This window comes from Rhyacophila brunnea, unplaced genomic scaffold (assembly GCF_057557595.1).
Source record: "Rhyacophila brunnea isolate RB1 unplaced genomic scaffold, BYU_Rbru_1.0 scaffold_24, whole genome shotgun sequence".
Classification (NCBI taxonomy): Eukaryota; Metazoa; Arthropoda; class Insecta; order Trichoptera; family Rhyacophilidae; genus Rhyacophila; species Rhyacophila brunnea.
In genome coordinates this window covers 18,623,044-18,633,355 of record NW_028232904.1, presented here as the reverse complement: position 1 = coordinate 18,633,355, position 10,312 = coordinate 18,623,044, and the positions used below count along the sequence as shown (strand labels likewise).

At 32.7% G+C, this 10,312-nt stretch overlaps 1 non-coding gene across 1 annotated transcript; it reads right to left on the bottom strand.

Annotated features, from left to right (window-relative positions):
• Nucleotides 1-9,326: 9,326 nt before the first annotated feature.
• Nucleotides 9,327-9,398, bottom strand: TRNAM-CAU (transfer RNA methionine (anticodon CAU)). The gene has a single exon. It is a non-coding gene; the product is annotated as a tRNA-Met (tRNA).
• Nucleotides 9,399-10,312: the final 914 nt, after the last annotated feature.

The window sequence follows — 10,312 nt, the reverse complement described above, 5'->3', positions numbered from 1 at the left end:
AACCGATCCCAATATAGAAATCTCTTGTATCAGTAGATGTCCTTTCAAAGGTTGAGAACTTTTGTGGCTCTTTTCTTGATTTATGAATATATTTCGGAATCATCATTATATATGGTACTACAATCTTCAGTGGATATTGGCCTTCTTCAAAAACTCCAATCCTGGACGATCAAGCGCCGACATTCTCCAGTTGCTTTGACCTAACATTTTAAAATCACCCGTGGCGCAGTCCAGCTATCTCAATTTCGGCCGTTCAGGTTTTCTGTTGACATCGGAGGTTGCGTACACACCCCGCCTCGCCGATATATCCTCCGGCATTCTATGAACGTGGTCGAGCTAGCGCAATCTCTGCAATTCCATTTGCCACGTGATCTTTTTGCCACCATAAAGTGTGTACAGATCTTTATTATATTATCTTGATTTCAAAATGTCACTTTCTTGAACAGCTACAAAGATTCTTCTCAAAACTTTCCTCTCAAAGATATCCATATTTCTCTCATCCTGTTTGCTGAGTACCCAGCATTCTGATCCAAATTTTGAAAAAAATGTAATATGCAAATTGTATAATACCTATAGGGTAGAGTAGTCTTCCATATCTATTTGCGAATTTAAATATTTTATGCGACTACCAGTTGTTTCGATGATCAGTTTTTGGTGTCGAATTGACCTTAATCCGATCTTGATATTCAACGTTGAAAAAAAAAAAAAAAATATGCCGAAAATCATTTAAGTCAGTGAAAATTTTCTCCCTCAACAATGAATGGATGAACGAAAAATTAAACATGCACAAAAAATGAATTTTCTGCGTTGCTTTCCGCCTCTAAATTCTGAACAATGTACTTAATTTAATGAAAAAACTTACCCAGATTTAGACTGCGCGCAATATTACCCCGGCCTCCCCGCGTAGTAGAGCGAAAGATTAGACATTTTTTATGTTCAGTAAAACATGCAAATTATAACTTTCATTGTGAAAGATTACACAATTAATTATCTTGTAGTCGTAATGATTAAACTCAAGCGAAGTAAAGTATGACTTAACTCTATTTAAAAAAGTTTTTATCAATCAGTTAACAATATTTTTATTATCTAATAAATAAAAAGGATTTCAAGTTGTACACATTTAATTTTTTTATAAAAATTGTTGTTCTTTAAATATATATAAAAAATATTAAAACTATGAATTAGTCAAAAACTTGAAACTTAATAAACTAAATTTTATTAATAAATATTACCATAAAAATAATATAGGTAATAATAACGTTACCTATGTACCAAATATGTGACAAATTCACATTTTGCTTACAATTATTGTAAGTTTATCTTTGACTTAAAAAAAATCTTTTTAATGTTTTCAGGTACATATTTATTAATTAATACAGTAATACAAAATTTTCAAATTGCAAGCTTCGTATTTTTCCGCTAGGTTCTCTGTTGGCATATAGGATCCCCTTTAATTTTTACAGGCTTTTGTGGTTTTATTTAATTGGTACCGACCTATAGTGTTTCTGATTTATGGAGTAGGTATGTATAATTTATTAAGAATGCTACATTATTAAATCCTTTAAATTATTTGTTTTCATTGGTTTTAATTAATTTATAATAATAATGAAATGCAGTCATATAAAAAAACAATAAAAAATTATACGCGTTGCACGTTTATCACAATAATCTAACCCCCTTCCCATTTCTGCTATAATAATCTCGTCACAGAGACACATAGATAAAACGGGGGATGGGATGTTAAGAGAAGAAAAGGGAAGAACAAAGATCAGAAGCGTGAGATAGGGGGTCTTTTGTACGAAAGGGGAACATAAAAACTGAGTTTTTCATTATGAAACTCAAGTAAAATAATTTCGCAATTTTAGCCGGAACAAAGTTTTGCCCTCTCTTCACATGTCTGAGGGGTGATTAATTTTGAAGTTTAGAAAAATAAAAATAATAATTTTTCTTCATCATGGCTTGGATCATGGACAGTCTTGGCCAAAGTGACTCAACAACGTAACCATTAACTGAATTTCATTATATTATAAATAAGTAGTAATCTAATAAGTATTATATTAAGTGCTGTTCAAGGCATTCTCATTTCGAAAGCTTTCTGTGTAATATTATATCGTTTCATGATTATCATTATCAGCAGCCTTTATTCCTCTATGATCAGCCCGAATCTATCCGCAGCTGGATGGAGGCCTCTCTAAGCTGATTCCACTTTTCTCGGTCCTGTACGTTGCGTTGCCACGTCCTTCCGCAAAATTTTATCATTTCATCGATTCTGCGGACGTTTTGTGCCTCCTGAACGCCACTGGATGACTAAATTCGTCAAATGATTGTCCTTTCTTCGAGCTATGTGTCCAGCCTATTTCCATTTGAGGTTTTTATCAAACTTAATTACATCGCAACCGCTTGTCTGTTCCCTTATCCACTCATTCCTCTTTTTGTCTTTTCGTGTTATACCCAGCATGCACCTCTCGATATCACGTTGTGCTACTCTAAGTTTCTGGATCTCACTTTTACTTAGGTTCCATGTTTCACGCGCATATGTGATTACGGGAAGCACACACTGGTTGAACACTTTGAGCTTCAAGCACAGTGGGAGGTCACTTTTAAAGACAATATTCTACAACTTATAAGCTGTCGACATTCAATCAACATAGCGAGACATAACATCAGGAACTTGGTTAAAACCGAATACCGCCTGCTCAATGTTTTCATTGTAACAGTGCTGCTGGTTATACCGATAATGGTGGTAGCAAGTCTTTTACCAAAGCCTGAACGAAAACAAACCATAAGTGTGAGTGAGTAAGCGTTCGGCACGCTTATAATATATCCGCACGGTGCTTTGGAATAAGATAGAATTTCTATGGCTGAATTAAATATTTTTTGTAAACGTAGCCAGTAAATATGGATTTGACCCTTATAATCTCTGCGACACGCGCTAGAGTAAGATAAAAGGTTTACAGATGTGGGATATGGTTTGCTACGGTGTAGCCGCCAAATCTTACCTTATTGTATAATTAAGCGTCGATAATCGTGTTGCTAAAATTGCTGTTTTTTGTGTTAAACATAAAGTCAGTGGTAAATATTTTTAGTTAAAAAAGTACAAAAGATAGTTCTGTGTGTTGTATTAAAATGTGGTAGCCGTAGTGATAAACAAGAAGATGGTATTACGTTTCATAGGTAAGTTGATACATGTTCGTGATAATTTATTTGTATATTATTATAATATCAAGTGACCGTGTTTCTTTAAAATAACTTAAATTATGGATATTTTTACCTAATGGTTGCATTTTGACCGTTTAAAAATACTATATGACGTAAAAAAATAGAAAATTATATTTTAGTTCTGAGCGTCTAGTGCGAGCACTTTGAGCGAGCACTAGCGAAATGGTCTAAGGTCTCGAAAATTTGTATACGAATGCGTTTGCTCGCCCAGAAACCAAACGCACGGCACGCAGCTTCATTTAGCAATGCAAGGCGTCTAGATGTATCTATAGTCTAAGGATTTGACTGTGAGCACGTGCTGCTGAAATTATTTATTAGTTGGCTGTGCCGCACACGGACGAGTTTTAATGTGAGAGCCGCCAAACAGTTTACCATAGCACATTCGAGGTAGGTATACGTAATAGCTAGCACTGCCATCGAAATTTACAGTTTCACGGCTTGTCTATTAAGGCGATACATCAGTGAAACGGCAAATAATTTTCAACTCTAGGCGCGACGAAATTTTGGACTCGCTGGCATTCGGAGAGTGAACGTCGAGCTGTGAACACGTCATTTTGTTTCGTGATGGCGAGGGGGGTATTAATTCTTTAATCGTGTAAAGATGACTTAAAACGTTACCCATTTTCTTGAAAAAGAAAACATGTCAATGAATACATTGTTATTGTTACTAATAGAACATACGTTAAAGTGCCCACCACCACCTGTCATATATGCACAGCCGTGGATATGCACGGCCGCTTTCTATGACGCTTTAAACGTGTCTGAAAGAAGTGATTTTAAGTGCTCATTCCGTCCGAGACAGAGCCGCATGGGACTGATGCTGTAACCATGCACCGTAGTGCTTAAAGAAGAAAGTTAAGAAAGAATTTTTTTGTTTTTTGGACTGGCTCTGCTGTCCGCTGACGTTAAGCGCTTTGTGTACCCGCATACTGAGTGTCAGATACAGAACATTAAATGGACGCATGTTGGATTTATATGACAAATTATATTTCGTTCGGCATGCGTCATTTGCAACCGCGACCTGCAATCCGCGCATCGCCTAGCCACGATCTTTTTAGACCATGCATCAACTGAGGTATAGCCTTAATTAGTGAGCTTTGACTTGCTCACATAGGTACCTACTGTGAATTTATTGCTAGTCGAGTCAATAAAAAAGGGAGCTAAGAACTGCATGCCTACTTACAAAATTTCAGCTTCCAACCTGAATCACACAAATTCGATCGCGCAACATTTTCTTTTTTAATATGTAGTTTTTAAGTCTACAAAAGCTATGGCGCTCACGATGATTGAGCGCTATCGTTATGACCCATAATGCCGTTGGTCCCGGGTTCGAATCTAGACTCCGGAAAAAAATACACGTTGTTGTTGTTTTTTTTTTGTATTATTTTCTAATATCCATTTCTCGTAAAATCAAAAATCTGTTAATACAACCTCCACTCTCTGAAGCCCCATATTATGATCTTCTTAGGATCGAACGTGGTAAATAACACTATGAACATTAATAATTATACTAAGGAACTAAGGCATTAAAAACTAACATGAATTATTTTATTCGAATATAAAAAAAATACAATTGTTTATTATGTAAATTAAGTGTGTTATTTTTTTTTTAATATTAATAACCATGCCCTTGCTTTTTCGTACAAGGTGGTTGGGTGAGTTAGTTGTATTGATGTGGGGCTAATTAGGTGCCTCCATTTACATCTTTAATTTTCTTTATGGCCAGGATTAAATATTTAAATTGAGGGATGATGACTGTTTTCCATGTGACGGCAACACATTTCAAACTGTGTGGCATGTCATCAACGACTGCCCTATACTAGAAAGGGAGCGATGGACTCTCAGGACTCGATGCAGACAGCATAATCATGAAATTGACCTCCAAAAACCTCACGAAGTACTAAGCAATAGAACAACACAAGAACACTACACAAAAAAGTGGGTTATTGATTTTTATTTATTTCTTTGTATACAATAAGTCTCCTTAATTCTCTATGATAACAATATCAAGTCAGGTAAGATTTGATAAACATCGAGATAAGAAACTTGGCTGCTCAATAGAAGTTTTAAAATGTTTAAATTATTAATATAATAAATATATGAATTTAAACTGTTGACTTGAACTCTCCGATTACTTAACAGTTATTCGAGTATAAAGTCCTTAGTAGTATTTCTACCATTTAAATGAGATTATTCTAGACTTCGCTGTAAATTGGTGTAAATCCAACCGAGACAATCATTAAATTTCTTACTTATACGTTTTATTTCATAGTCTATCATAAAACATTTTGTGCTAAATCCATTTAGAATTGCGCATAGATTCAATCATCGATATTATGATATAAAAGATGTTCAAATGGATCCACATAATAATATAAGTGATTGGAACACACATAGAATATTATTAAACTAAATCCATTACAATTTATATATATTTTTTTCATAATATTAAATAGGTAGGTACCTATCAGTTTTTCGTAAAAATAATATCTGTTAAGATTATTAGGTATTGGTAAGGTTCACTTTGCCCTGGTCCGTTTGCTCTGCATTATGACTGAAAGCTGTACATAATATTTAACTATACTATTTTATCCAGGGAAGACAGCATTAATGGCCACTGAAATACCTAACGGGTGTGGAGTAATATGCAACCGATCTCTAATGTGGACGAAAATGTGATAAACTTGAACACGTGTTAAGAATAAGTCATTCTAAGCTTGTCCTTCGTTCTCATTCAATATTGGTGTATGTGAAGGTTGCAACATACACTATTGCACGTCTATAATGTGTGTTTAATTTTTGTAGGACACTCACACATTCAAAACCCTGCTTCAAAATTATCTTCTATCTCCTATATATTATTATCCTAAGAGATTTTGGAAAATACGTCAACTTTTTTATTTAAATACCACTTTGTTGATTATTAAAGGAATTCACTTCAATTTTTGGAGTCCCGAATCTACTTCTATTTGAATCGGGCACAATCTGATAAAACTCGACACAATCACAGTTACTATCGTTTTTAAATCGCGTTTTACATCCGTCACCATACATTTTCGCATCTTGCCTTTCGTCTACCGCAAATCGATTATAATGTCGCTTAATTCTTTCTATATAATCAATATTGCAAAATATCTAAATTAATATTCCACAAAATTATTCAAATCTGTAAGTAGCACATTGGCGTACGAACAAGAAATAAATACATATTTCCTCACTAATTACTACGAAAATATAATCTAAAACCACGTCACTGCTATTTATCTGTCAAACTGAAATAATAGATGATTGATTTTCAATTGTTTTCTTTTGTGATATAAACAAGTTCATTTGACGTGTCAAAATTCAAATTTAGAATTTGCAGAAATAATCGAAAAATGTGACATTTCTATTAGCATATTAAATAATCAATTTCAATCAAGACATTTATTGTTAATGTTTACGTTAATTGCATAATAAATATAATATTTTAATGTCTCTATAAACGAGCATAAAAAAACAATAGTCAATCACTTTCAGAAATACGTTTCCTATAGATATATTTTTGCCCATATTTAATCCGAAAATTCCTGGCTGTCACAAATCACACAACAATGTATTAATAGGTACGTCATTGCCTTGCCTCTTCACAATATTCGATGAGTTTATTTAAATTTTATAATAAGGCCACATTTCAACGATTATCATCATGATCAAAAAATATAAAACTACGTTGATTAATCAAATTATCCTAAAAAAATATTGACGGAGCATCATTTACGCATGCATTTTTATTTATTTTGAACCATAGACAAAATACTTTTATTTTAGCTGTCATATTCATAGACAACGTAGGTAGGTAAATTAAAAATGACGTTTACTATACGTAATAAATACACAAGGTTTTTACAATTTTATTAATATATAGTATTTATATAATGTTGAATTAAACGTTTTATTACACAATATAAGAAAAATTCATGCTTTATAGACAACTAAAAAAGTCAATTATGATCATTTCATCCCATAATCGCACTATGAAGTACCTACGTCATATTATTATCCACTATTTGCATCCATGTGGTTACTATATAGAAGAATCAATGTGTGTCACTATGCTTATTAAGATTCCATGCTGGGTGAAGGTTATTCCAATAATCCTCTTGGTCATATGAATTGCTATATCTATCAAAATTGATGTACCTACCCATTTATATCCTCATTATCACCATGAACCAGGATCGATCCACTACTCGATATAGCCGTCTCAGAACTAATTCCATTCCTCTTATATACATTGCTGCATTTATCAAACATTTTTAAATAATAATAATATATTCATTTCATCGTTATCATAATTACACCGGATCAATACACTGCTCGATGAAGGCCTCTCTAAGCTGAGTCCACTATTTTTTGTTCTATGAATTGAACTGAACCAAATTTGTGAAATTGCGTATTACATGAAATCGGCAAAATTTTGTCAAATTCATGAAAAATGCAAGCCCGTTGCCTTATTCATGAATTAGGCAAATTATCTGCCAAGTACGTGAATTCGGCAGGGTATAGAATTCTTAAACTGTCAACATGACAGTAGAAAAAGTAAATTTAATACGGATGGTTTTATTAGTTATAATTGGACATAATATTATAATATTATTATTAGGTTCGGTTAGGTTTTGTAATTCTGAATTCAACTGAATATCCATTTTAAGGTTACCTAACACCTGTCAACAAACTATCAAATTTAATCATACTATCACAAACAAACAATCGACTATTGCCTGATACCAAAGCTCAAATCAAATCGCGAAAATACCTTTTAATAAAATTCTCCCGTTATCATATTATTATAGTTCTAGATTTTTTTGGGCATAGTAATTGGAAATGAACGTCATTGTAGTTATTAATAGGCATATTTTTATATAATCCATAACATTTGACATCTGGTTAGTTTGATTATTTGCAAAAAACTCCACCGGAGCGCCACTATCTATATTGACCAATGCATGAGCATTTGACAAATTTGATTTACTTGGAAAAAACACCACCGGAGCGGAGCGCCAATATCTAATTTGCCCTATGCATGAACTAGGCAGAAAAATTACTGCCAAATTCACGCACTCGACAGATGTTTTGCCTATTTCATGAATAAGGCAATGGGTTTGCATTTTTATGAAATAGGCAAAATTTAGCCGATTTCATGTAGGTAATACGCAATTTCACACGTAGGCGTAACATATACATGCATATATCTACCTAAATATTTATAATGCCATTATCATAATCAGTTTGGATCAATACATATTATATAGACGAAGTCCTTTCTAACCCAATTACTTCCTCTCAGATCTACGAGTTCCTTCTTTTATCAACATTTGTTTCGATATGAACGTCCCGCACTGGGAAACATTATATAAAATGTTAATTCAAAATTTGTTTTTTTAAATATTATTCTATAGCTGCAAGCATTTTTTTAGACAATTAAACAAAATAATTTAATAGTTATATGGCTAATCTTCATCTATTACCTCAAGGGGATACGCGTGAGATTAATATAAACGTTATATTATTGAATCGCAATCAAATTACCTGCTATTCTGCTAGGTCTAGCAGCCTGGGATGGTGAATCCAGAATAGACTCTGCATATGACGCCAAATTTATATCGAAAGTAACGACTTGCAAATTGTAAAAGTGAAAAATCAGCGAAATGTCAAACGGCGCCGTCTCTGCATACCTCACAATTTTATTAAAATTCAATACCATACATTAGGACGCTAAGCTGTCTGCAAGACCTATCGAGACAGACTGGCGAGAGCCAGCTGGCTCAGCTAGTCGGAATTTTATTTTATTAATCTGTTCTGTGAATTTATCTAATGATATAATTATTTTTTAAATACATACATACATAATATTAACCGTTGCTATGACGTCATTCTGCATTATTATTGGTTGTATATTATTATCCTGGACGTCATTATCTATAGATCGATTTTATATGTGGCATATTATATTTAAATGGGTGAAAATATACATTAAACTACTTTTAATAGATTAAGCATAAAATTTAAAAATAAATTCCTAAAAATAAAATTATATAGATCAAATAAAAAAAATAAAAAATATCTAGCAGAACGTGGTTTCGATCCACGGACCTCTGGGTTATGGGCCCAGCACGCTTCCGCTGCGCCACTCTGCTGCGTGCCACGAGTGACAAAATTAATAAATATAAACGTAGACGACTAACTCTAGGCGACTGATGCAATAATTTTTTTTATAGAATACCTACCTATTTCAATTTAGATAGATAGGTACAATATTTTTTTTTCTGAAGGATGTAACATGATAAATTTATAATATAATTCATAAAATAATTACAAGATAAAAAGAACTTTTTATATACATACAACGTTTTTAAATTTTCTGTTCAATTATTATGCTCAATATGCTCAAACTTGTACTTGATAATGATATATGAAGTAAGTAAATAAAAAACAAACAAATATAGAATACTGAAATGTCATTTTGATTTCCATAGTAACGCACGTATATATTAATAATTTAGTTGCTAGGACCACCCACTTAGCAACCAGTAATAGTGGATTGGATTACGGATTTCTTCCGAAATAACTTATCATACAACACAGAATTAACTGAAAATTAATTCAATTCTATTTAAAGATGGCTAAAAGTATTAAAAGAATGCATTGGCATCGTGTTCTGATATATTCTAAAAGTTTCAAATGACTAGCTAGTCGAGAAGTTAGTTAAAAATCGATTGCAAGATTTGTACTGGATAAACAACCACCGGACAAATAAGAATACGAGCTTATAAAAACATTGTAATTAGATGGAATGGTAGAAATTTAATATTGTATTTTAAACTATAATAAATTAATATTATAATAATTATCATACAATCGTTTCGTTTCATTTCGATAAAGTTATTTTCCGGAATATGTAACTACCTATCAAGACACCGGTTTCCATCATCAGCTACTCCAAAAATAAATGGCAATTACGTGTTTATCATCGTTATAGCATTCATAATAAATTGTTATACCTACTTTTATTGTAAATTATTGTCAGAAAAATATTTTTCATAAGTTTAAA